Source organism: Centruroides sculpturatus, unplaced genomic scaffold (genome assembly GCF_000671375.1).
Source record: "Centruroides sculpturatus isolate CEXI.00-Female unplaced genomic scaffold, Cexi_2.0 scaffold426, whole genome shotgun sequence".
NCBI lineage: Eukaryota > Metazoa > Arthropoda > Arachnida > Scorpiones > Buthidae > Centruroides > Centruroides sculpturatus.
In genome coordinates, this window is record NW_019384749.1 from 248,143 (window position 1) to 260,126 (window position 11,984).

The 11,984-nt window shown below is 28.1% G+C and overlaps 1 long non-coding RNA gene across 1 annotated transcript in view; it reads left to right on the forward strand.

Moving 5' to 3' along the window:
- Window positions 1-2,112: 2,112 nt before the first annotated feature.
- Window positions 2,113-11,984, forward strand: part of LOC111628526 — an 82,681-nt gene continuing 72,809 nt past the window's right edge. Inside the window, exon 1 of the long non-coding RNA XR_002757188.1 lies at window positions 2,113-2,463. This is a non-coding gene — a long non-coding RNA (uncharacterized LOC111628526). The remainder of the gene's footprint in view (window positions 2,464-11,984) is intronic.

Below are 11,984 nucleotides of genomic sequence, written 5' to 3' on the forward strand. Positions count from 1 at the left end.
ACCGATCGCCATACTTTCTTCCTATTATATATAAAAGCCAGGATAGTAAAAAAAAAACATATTTTTTTTTAGTTTCAACTATGTCTTTGGTTAAAATTCAAAAATATGGAGTGCGTGCAACCAAACTCGTGTTACAAAATCTTTTAAGTAAATGATGTAGGAAGGAATGAATATCATGTTTTTCTTTCCAAAATTGAAAAACTTATTATAAGTTTATATTTTTCAATTTTGTAAAAGCAAAGTTAGCAATAAATTATATTTTTAAAATATTCGAAATTGGAGATGTTTTTACCAAACTCAACAAAGTATTTAGCCCTTTGGGCTACAGTAGAATTTATTTTCTATTTCCAATAAAAAGACAACACAAGAAACACATACTTCTTTTCTATAAATAAATAAGTAGACTGATTATCTAATAATCATTTTATTTCGCATAAAATGTCATATATTTGTCGTCAGTCAAGTGAATAAACAGTTTACAAATTTTATATAATATTAGAATAGATTATTTATAGATCTGTGTAATACAATTTTTATTTCAAATATCAATAAAGTGATATATTCTTCTTCGTTGATTTCTTTTAGCTAAAATATCCGATAGAATTTACTAGATTTACAGAGATATTTGCTGATGTTTTTTTATTTTGGAAGATAAGTTACATTTAGATGATTGTAAGTTGAATTGTAAACGTTATATAAATGTTGATTTTGTCCCTTTCTGGAAATATATAACAGAGAATTAAATCAAAATAAAATATAGATCAAGAAGAAATTTAATTTAATCTAATAGTTATATTAATAGCCAGTTGGTAGAGATATGAAGCTTATCAAACTGCAATTTCCCCTCCCCTTTGTAAAAATTTTTTAATTTAATCTAATAGTTATATTAATAGCCAGTTGGTAGAGATATGAAGCTTATCAAACTGCAATGGATCTAAGTAATCGAGATCACATTGAGAAAAGACTTTTAAGTCTTCAGATTGACACATAAAATTACTAATGCGAATGATTACACGTAAAAATTATTTAATATATAAACATCTTTCGGTCTAATATCGATGAAAATTATGATGAATAACATAAAAAGATATTTTAAGTTCCAGAAAAAGTTTCAATAACATTTTTTTCCTAAAATTAATTCAGCTTCTGTGATTAAAAATAATGAAAAATTATGTAATAATTACTATTATTATTATGTATTTACTCGGAACAAAAATGAAAAAACTCCAGAAAAGAGTTTCGTAACTTTCCCTGCAAAAATTTTATTTTAATTGTAGTGGCTCTATTTGTTCGATATTTTATTAAAATATTACGATATATCTGTTATATTATTAATTATAAAATGGCAAAAAGTTAATTTTCGGGGTAGAGATGCCTTTTTGATTTTAAAAAATTATAAGTGTTAATAATGAGTGAAATCTTTATTAAGTTCATCCCTACTCGAGATACGACAAATGAACACCCCCCTCTATCTCCCATCTCGTCGACATTTAACCACCAAAATTTAATAGCATCAATCTCCCTAATACATAAACTTTTTTGCAAAATTTTATAAATTTTCGACGAAAATACAGGAGTTTTTAAGATTCTAACAAGTTTCAAGGTCCCGAATTCAAAAATTTAAAAATATTGGGGTCATTTTTTGACCGATTTGCCATACTTTCCCTTTGTTATATATAGCCAGGAGCCCATGTACAGTAAGGGCACGTGTCCCTTTTTGTTATCAAGTTGCTCTTTTATTAATCTTTAAGGTACTTCTAATGTTTCATTTTGTTTTTAAATTACTCATTTCTATCACGGAAAATGTTTTACTGATGACAAAATAAAAATAAAAATATTTGTCACGAGCAATTATTTATTATGACAGTCACAATGCCTGACTGCAATATTTGTTATCATATTTTTAATGTATATTTAATTTAAAATATATGCTCTCCACCGCAAATTAATAATGGCTTGCTCCTGTACAGTACAGTACATCATCCGAATTAACCGAAAATTTGTTCTAAAGAGTCGTGATTGTTTGTTCGATCGAGTATCCAGGTACCACTTAATTTGATTAACGCCATTTTGATATTATGAGAACCTTGGGCTAAGAAACAATTTAAAGGGTAGAAGGATTTAAATTTTAGTAGAAAATTAGATTTATTTTATGAAAGGGAAAAAAAGGAAAATTATATCTAGTATCGACATCTCTCCTTTCTTTTCTGTGATTCAGAGGATGTTGAAGTTCCTGCTAGATTGAAAGTTAGTTAGAAAATGACCGCATCGGGAGCAAGCCCGATTGGTGGTCATATTTTCTATAAAAGATGGAAACCTCCGTCCATCTTGGCTCTTAGTCAGGACTATCAGCCTAAGCTTTTAGTCGTCCTATTAGCCATTGGACCTCCTTTGTTAGAAGATACGAGCCCATCCGAGTTTCCGTCTCTCCCATCGTAGGAAGAAACAAGAAGAAACTCAGTGGTAAATATGAAACTTATGTAAGCTCTCTCCCCAGTAAAAAGGGGATTAGGAAGCGTTTAGCTGAATGAATAGTTTTGCCATTTTGTGGATTTAGTTAATCCGAAGTATTTAGCCCATATATTAGAGTCGTTATACTTAGTTATGTTAGCTTATTATAATGTTTCGTATATACTCTATATGTCCAAATAAATAATTTAGTTAATAGTGGATTTGTCTTCCCTTTATTTCCGGATCGACACGACCTCTCCGCCATTCGACGTTATCATGGGATAATTATCCGTCCCACTCAGATTATATAGCTTGCCTTTTTTATCCCCCTTTTATAGTCTGCCGGGAAAGTACTTAATATTAATTTATTTAAGGTTTACAACATTTTATTAAAATAATTAAAATAATTTTATAATTATCCTACTTTAAAATATAATTATAAAAATAATAAATTTTTAATAAAATTACCTAATCACTTTTAATAATATATTAGAAAATAAATTGATATTTTACTAATAATTTTAATTTAGTAGAAAAGAATATAATATATTATATAAGAGCATTATTAAACATGTTCATTAATATATAATTAAAGTAAAAATACTTTTCTCAAATGACACCAATTAAAATTTTATTTCAGTAATAATTTAACTTAACTTTGAAATTATCTTCAGGTTAATATTGTAATTATATTGCTACATAAATATAATTTGCAATAAAAATTAAATTATTACTAAAATAATTATTATTAAAATTTTAATTAATAACATTACGATAGAAACTTAATTAGGCGATATATTCAAATCTTATTGGGAACTTTTTACTCTGTAATTATTTTTAAAGTATTCAGTTTATCATGGCTTTGTAATATAATTCCAATATAATATAAATATTATTCGAATTTTTTTAAATAATATAATAATATCAATGTGATTTTTACAGTAAATATTTTACTTTTATATAGAAGAGAAAAATACATATTTAGAGGTGTCGTCTATAGTTTTTTCGCTGCCTTAATATCGTATCAACCGAAATATCGATATAAACAGAAAATTTACAAAAATTCTCAAATAGACAATACTTTAAGTGTGGTCATACTTCGGTTTAAACCGTCGCTACAGGAAAGATTTTAACGTTTTACATATTGAGGTGGACGACAAGCCTCTAAAGTAATGTCAACTCTGCAGAGAGACTGTTATTTCCTGATGATGTGTGAAAAGGACGAAGTTTGAGGACACTTTTAAAGTATTTTCTGTTTCAGAATTTTTGTAAATTTACTAAGTTTATACGTATTGTCCTGGCTATATTTCTATAAAAAATTTGACGTTTAAATAAAAGCAACATTCGTTACGCTCGACCTCTTTATATTGCCACTGAAGGCGGTTGTCTTGAGCATGTTCTCCAGCAAAATAAAGCTCACTTTATATATCAATTTCAGCAAATTTCTTTATCCGCTACAGTCAGATATTATTTTTTTATAATGCTAAATTGTCTTAAATTGATTTCCTTTGGTTCTTTTAGCGCTGGAACAAGCATGCAACACATGCAAGTACTATTGCAATGGTACCTCTGGACAGACGTATTATTAGACATATCAGGTTGTAACAGGCGCGGATTCAGAAGGGAGCGATGGGACGATCGTCCCCCAAGCTTCTAATATTCCAATAACCCAAAAACTCAGTGTTTAAACATTAAAACTTAAAACTGTCAAACTCATCTATGGCTCGCTTGTATTGGATGGATTAGATTGTACCCAGCGTGTTGCTTTTTGATTTCTTCATTATTCAATACAAATAAATAAATAAATAAATAAATAGAAATAAAATGTTTATGCACTTATAGAAAGAACCTTACATAAAACGATCTTTTTTATCGCCTCCTCCGTGAAGATGTCTGGATTAGCCGTTGGGTTGTAAAGATAAAATTTAAACATTTCGATTTGTTTTTTGGAAACGACTGAAAAAAAATGTTATAGAACGTTCGACATGAGTATATATTAATATAAGTAAAGTAATCATGAGCATTTCATTACATATTTCATGGAAATAGGCGCATCAAAAATGTCTGGCGATATGAAACGTTGGAACGAACACATTTGCCTGCTGTTGCTCTATCACTTCAAAAGTGGTCACAAAGAAACGAAGATTTACGACTTCACCAGCAACATATTTGGCGCGGACACAGTCGACAGGAAGAAGTGCCACAATTATTTAAAGAAATTCAAGGATGGAGATTTTTCGCTCCAAAACGAACCCGTCCAGGCAAGAGATTCCACCACTGACGACGACGCTCTTCTGCAACTGATAGACGTAATGTATGGTTGATCACCAGAGAATTAGAACAAGTCGAGCGTTCCAATACAAAACTTGACAGTCTGATACCATCACGAGAACGCATCAGCACGTAGAGCAAAGATGACCTTAGAGAAGTGACCAGTTTGGACCTCGGAGATTCTCCTTCATCTTACAGCTTAGATATGTTGTCAATTGTCTATCATATATTTCGCACCATGCAGAACCATATTGTCAGTACACAATTCAATGACAATCATGTGAGAACGACACTCGAGACTTTCTTCAAAGAATACCCTCAGTGATTTTATACTCACGAAATTGAAAGTTTGCAGCAAAAGTGGCGAGATGTGATTAATATTGATGGTGATTACCTATAAGACTGAACCATAATCGTTATTAAGTTAATTGTCTTTTTTCAAAATGTCTAAATTTCACTTTTAAAACCTGATAAAAATAATCTCTAACTCAGGTCTCACAATCTAAACAATAAATAAACAGAATTATGACATTGTAATATATATGTAATGAAGAATATTTACCAACGTTACTCCACTAGCCACTGGTGGGCGAAATTAAAAATGTCTTGAAAACAAATTCTCTCATAAGTTTAAAATGTTATTCATTAGATACTGAAAGGAATAGCAAATAATATTTATCTTTTATATGTTTGTCATAATATAATAGGTTCATAATGAAAGTTATACACGATCTAACAAATATATGTTACCTCTAGGGTTTATCTCTATAAACTAATAAATATTTAACATGTAATGCTATTATTACTTTCAAGATACAAAATAAATATAAAACAAAATACAACGGTTAATATAATATGAATAAAAAATAATACTATTGTCGAGTGCTGAATTAGTTGAGTGCTGAATTAGTCGAGTGCCCGTCATTAGTTCTGCAAAAGTTTTTTTAAAATATAAAAAAACTTTTGCAGAACTAATGACGGGAATTCAATAAAAATATGCCTGTATATTGTTGTTTAATCATTAATATTTATATATAATTATTCATGAATTATGAGTCTGAAGTTGATAAATGAATAAGTCTGAAATTGATAAATCTACAAGACAAAACGCGATTACTTAAGAAAACTTTATTTTATTTTGCAAGCATCTATTAAAATCATTGTTGTTTTAACTCATATAGAACAAAAGTAATACCTGATTTTCATTCTTAATGGATTTAACTACCTTTCGGTATAGACCTACATATTTTCCCCTATCTCCGTGGGCATTAGGAGGGCCCTTTTACAAGACCATCAGAAGTTTGATCAGGCCTACAATGGTAGTAGGCGGGTAGCGAAGATCCACATCAAGACATATCTGAGATGACACCTCCAAAAAATTTCTGAATTCCCTCGATTCGGGCCGCCCGGGTTCCCTAGAAGGATATGTTAAAGCTATACCACTACGATATGTATGCTGTACGCGCATATGTAGATTGGAACATGTTAATTATATTGTTTATATATATGTTATATATGTAGTTGACTTATAATTTTTATTTATATTTTTTAAAGGTAAAGAGATAGGAGAATAGACAAAAGAAACAGATAATACAAGATATACAAATTTTAATTTTGACTGTAATGTATTATTCGTAGCTAAATTTTCATTTTACTTTTTCGGCTAATATATTCGTATATAACCAGTGCAGGCGCTATTTAACTCCAATTTCTTTTCCTGACCGATTCGAGTTAACCATGTTTCACTGTACTAAAAATAAAATAAAATCTTCATGAAGTCCTGCCTCATTGGAGATACGAGAAATGATCCCTCTTTATCTCCCCATCTCTCGACCTTTAACCATCAAAATTTAATAGCATCAATTCCTCTAATACACAAATCTCCATTAAAAAATTTCAGAAATTTTGGACAAAAGCACAGGTATATATTAAGCTTTAAAGTGAGTAAAAAAATTGTGTCCCTCACACACTAACATCAATACATAGAAAAATCTCCAATGCTTTTTGCATTTCTCGACGTTTCAAATTCACCTGAGCCCAAAAGTGTAAAAGTCTTGGGGGAGTTATTTTTTTGACCTATCGCAATACTTTCCCTGTGTTATATTTAACAGCCTCGAGTAATCTCGAGTAATCTTAGAAATTTGAAAATTATATTTTAATTAATTAATCCAATGGCGCAACCATAGGAGGTCTAAAAAGTTTTAGCACCCTCAAAGTAAAAAGAAAATAAACACTAGTAAATTTTCCTAAATTCTCTTCCGAATTAAGATTAATCTTTTTTTATTTATATTGTATGATGCCTCCTATTTCTACATTACTTATGAATCATCGGTTATATAAGGGGTAATTTTGTTGAATTCGCATTAAAGATTAAATTTTGAGTGCTTCACTGTTTCAATTTACAAACAAAATTCAAAGTTTAAACTATAACATATAAAATACATTCTCATGTTAAACAAACTTCCAGATATAACGAACATACTTTAAATCTACAATAAAAACTAATTTCATCATTCCTTTGTGACCTGAGGAAGAGTTCAAACACTTTTTTATTTGGGTTTTGTCTTCCTTTGAGTGAACTGATCTAAATAATTTATAACTTGAATTTATTATAGAATAAAAACCCACTTACTCATCCTAGTGTTAAAAATTTATTATCTATTATTATATAAAGAAAATAAATTTTTAATTGCAAAAAAAAATTTCGAATCAATTCATGCCTTAAATATTTTATTGGGCTGCAATTTGAAAAAAAAAATTGTAAACCTATAAATTTTTTCTGTCTTTCCTTAAACTCGAAACTAGATAGTTGAGAGACGAGACCAAATATGAAAACCTTAGGAGAAGTAGGCCCCGATTAACTATAAAATAATGCCCAATGAAAACCGGAGATCATATTATTTCAATTCAAAACTTTTCCCTGAAAGGTATTAGACAGATGACCGGCACGACTCTATTGTTAACAGAAAAGTATGATGTACAGGAACAAGACACTACTAATTTGAGATGGAGAGCATATATTTTAAATGAAATAAATTAAAAATATGATTAAAAATTGCAGCTCGGCATTGTGACGAAGTCAATAAATAATTACTCGTTTTATATAAATACGTTTCTAACAGAATCAGAAAAACAAGTAATTCTAATAAATTATATATTAATGAAACTAGCTTTTACGGTACTATGTTACTAAAATAAAAATAAAAGTTTCATATTATGGTATGAAAAGAAAAACGTTTCACTTAATCTCCAATTAAGTGAAACGTTTTTCTTTTTGTACCAAAGTACTATAAATCCTCATTTACTTGCACATTTAATTACTATCGTACCGTAAATCCTCACTTTATTGTTCAGTTAATAATTGCCCATGTAAACGGACCGACTTAATTGCCAATAGGTGATTATGTGAGTGTTTGTGGTAAATTTAAGCTTTGAAGGAAGAGCGATTTAAATACGGAAACGAGTCAAAATGTTATTAAGAACAGGAATGGAGAGTCGGAGTCGAGAGTCGAATCTTTTTATTGAAGCCGGAAGTTGTCTATATTTTTGCCGACTCTCCATTCCTGGTTAAAAAATAAATTAATGGTATAAAATTACATTAGTTTCGCATATAAAGATGATGTTATAAGTTGCCATTCATTATCAAACTAGCCACCATATAAATCATTATTGCTTTCTTTTAGTTTCTACTAATAATCATTACCATCGGACAATGATTGGAAGTTTATATATAGAAATGAAACAGGAAAAAAGTTAATGAATGTAGAAGTTATAGCATTTCGATATATTTCTAGTGTGCAAAATAATATATAGACCTATATTTATTTACGTAATATAGAAATAATTGAAATATATTGTTCAACTATAATAAACTTAAGCTAAAATAGAAGTTTATAAAGTAATTACACGTGTCTGTTAGATATATATATATATATAACAGGAAGCGATATTTATTTAAAGTATCTTTACCTAACTGGAGCAAAAAAAAAACCAAAGAATCTGGCAAAATTTATTATATTTTTTATTAATCGAAAATGGAAAATAAATTATTTAATTAGAAATTTGTTATTAAAAAATAATAAACATTATTTATTATTAAATTACTTTATCGAGTTCGACTTTTTCTTTATTTTCATATAAAAATGCTTATATTTTTGATTGCCAATGTGAATCATCAGTTAGTTGATAACATTGAAAATTTAGTAGAATAATAAAAATGTAAGCGATAGGATGAGTGAAATTAAATGTAATCAAATTTAAATCTAAACATCAAAAGTAATTAATATTCTCGATAATCTTTATAAGAAAAGACAGTTTTATGAAACAGTTTGATTTTATTTGTATACAGCAACATGATCATGAGTGCTCTACCAAAGAGGAAGGCCTCCGGGAAATTTTTTATGGGAATTATGGGAAACTGACCCCCTATTTAAGTGTTAATTATAAAATAATAATTATTGGATATATACTGTTTTATAGAATATATAACATTTTTCAAAATGCCAAGATGTTGTAGTGTTACTGACTGTAAAACAAATTACTTTATAGAAGAGAAACAGAAATAAAAAATACAAATCCTTATTTTATCCCTAACTAGATCCTTATTTTGTAATGTGCTACAGTGTCTTTGAGCACATTACAAAATACATTGTAGTACATTACAAAATAAGGATCTAGAAAAAAGTAGTTGGACATTATTAGTGTTGTGTTATAGTAACATTTCTGTTGATTCACCATATATTTTATCCACTCTTACTATTTAAAATTTTTATATTTATGTTAACAATTATAAAATAAGTCCAAGTAAGCTTCCAAAAGATGTGTTAATAATGTTGATAACAATGAATCTACAATTAGCTAATCATGTAATCAAATTAATACAATCAATTTGATTTGATAACACAGATTCCAGAATATCATTTATTTGTGAACAATTAGAATTAGCTAAAAAACATGTAAAATAATAGGAAATATGGAAATACACCCATTTGCTGCTATAAGTTACATTCATTCATCTTCTGCATATAACGTTATGTATCAAAGTAAAGGTTTATATCTTTCCCCCAAAGAATATAAGAAAGTTGATGTGTAAGTTTAGTGTTACAGATAATAATATTGAAAGTAGCTTAGAATATTTAAAGGATAAAATGGAGTATTTAAAAAGTGATGAATATATTGTAAATTTATTATATATTGGGCATAAATTAAATTTTAAAGGCGATATTATATTTGGATGTAGTGAAAACGAACTATCAAAGCTTGCAAAAACAGCACAGGTATTTTATTATATCTAGCATTGTATCTAAATATAAAGATGATGTTAGTATAATTCCAATATATGTAATTTAACTGCTGAAAATTTAAAAAATATGAATTTTAAAGTTTTAGAAAAATTGAAAAATAAGTTTTAAAGAAACAATAACATCTAAAACACTTTAGGCATTAACTATAACAAATAAGGCCTTTGTATTAATAAAATTGATCCCATACATGTTTGATAATTACAATTTAGACTGTCTTGTGTGGTAAAGAGAGTGTTCGTATTGTATGACTCGTTCTTTATGTTTCTACTTCAATTAATGAAGACAAACTGTGGATAAACACAGTTCGAAATAGTATAAGTGAATCTTTTTCATTATAAATAATAAAAAAAAGGATTGCTAAAAATGTACAATTAAAGAATCTTATAATTTTAATATTTCACAGCAAAAAGGCTGGTTCACACTTCATGAGAATGGAAAAGAGTAAAGAAAACGATACTAAATAGGTTTAGTGCGTAACATTTTGCTAGTAACACACTCCCGTCCTCTTTTATTAGAAAGAAAAAGTTAACAGAATGTCTCTCTGTTGGTAATTTACAATCCTTCTCGTCCTTTAACGTGGAGAATGGTTTATGAAACATGGAGACTGCGTTAATTTATAATAATGCTGAGTATTTCAAACTTGATATTAATTATTATTAATAAATAGTTCGACGTAGCCATTATTTATCTTGAAATTATAATATAATTTAAATTTAGTGTATAAACTATATTTGTTCGAAGTTTTAGTATAAATTTGAATAATTCTAAATCAATATACAGTATTTATTATTTGGTATAGAATAAAAAGAGAAAGTAACATACCTAATTCATTTATAGAATGCATACGTTTGGCGGAATTTCCCGAAATGTACAGTACATATTTTGTAAATTTCTGGAGCATAGGCAAAATTGTTTCTTCTTCCATAGTTTTTCTCATTTGCTTTAGACAATCATCAGTAGCCCGCGACCCTCGGGCCACAAGTAGCCTAACACGCGATTCCTGGGTCTTTGGCAACTTCATTTTATTTCCCTGTTTTCTGCCCTTTGCTATTGTGTAATCCTAATAAATCCGGTAACAACATTCAAACTGAACTTGTCTAGTGAAATGATAATGAACAATATATATTTTACTAGTTTGCATATCATTAGCATGTGGTATTTTAGTACAGTATGTAAATATATTGCGGTTATGGAGTATCTTGATATTCAGCAGATTTGAAGTCCACTGGAAACATTCCAGATGATGATAAACCATTTTTTTTCTTTCAGTTTTTTATTATAATTTTCTTTTCTCACTCTTGACCTCAATATTGTTGGTTTAATACTATTTTTACTAAATAATATAAATATATATATAAAAGCAAACCGTAAGATAGAAAAATAAATATTGAAAATCTATAATTTTAACAATTATTTTTGCCTTGCATTAAAATATTTTTAACTTTGTTTATAACTGTATGTGTTAATGAAAATGAAAAATATACTATTGAAATTATAATTCCTTTAATTAATTTTGCTATTAAATTACATCAGAAAATCACCAGAATAATTTTTTTTAAAGTTTCTAGAATCTTTTTTCAGTGCTTTTCCAACATTTTCCTTGGATAATCTATACTGTATCCAGTACAATTGTTACCGTATATCAGTGGTTCTTGACCTTTCTAAGGCCACGGAACATCATTCACATACTTTTTAATACACGAAGCATTCGTATCAATAGATTTAATTAAAACAATTGTTGTCGATAAGAAATATGCAAAATTTAAAAATGTTTGTAACTAAAAATTTTAAAGTCAAATTCGTTTTTAATGACAAAAAATTAGTTTAAATTTTTATTTAAAAAATTCTAATTATTTTTATTTCTTTCGCTTAAATCTGTTAATTTAATTTATAAATATTTACTTAAAGACTAAGCAAACTAGAAAATCAAATGTATTATATAAAGTTGTAAACTTTTTT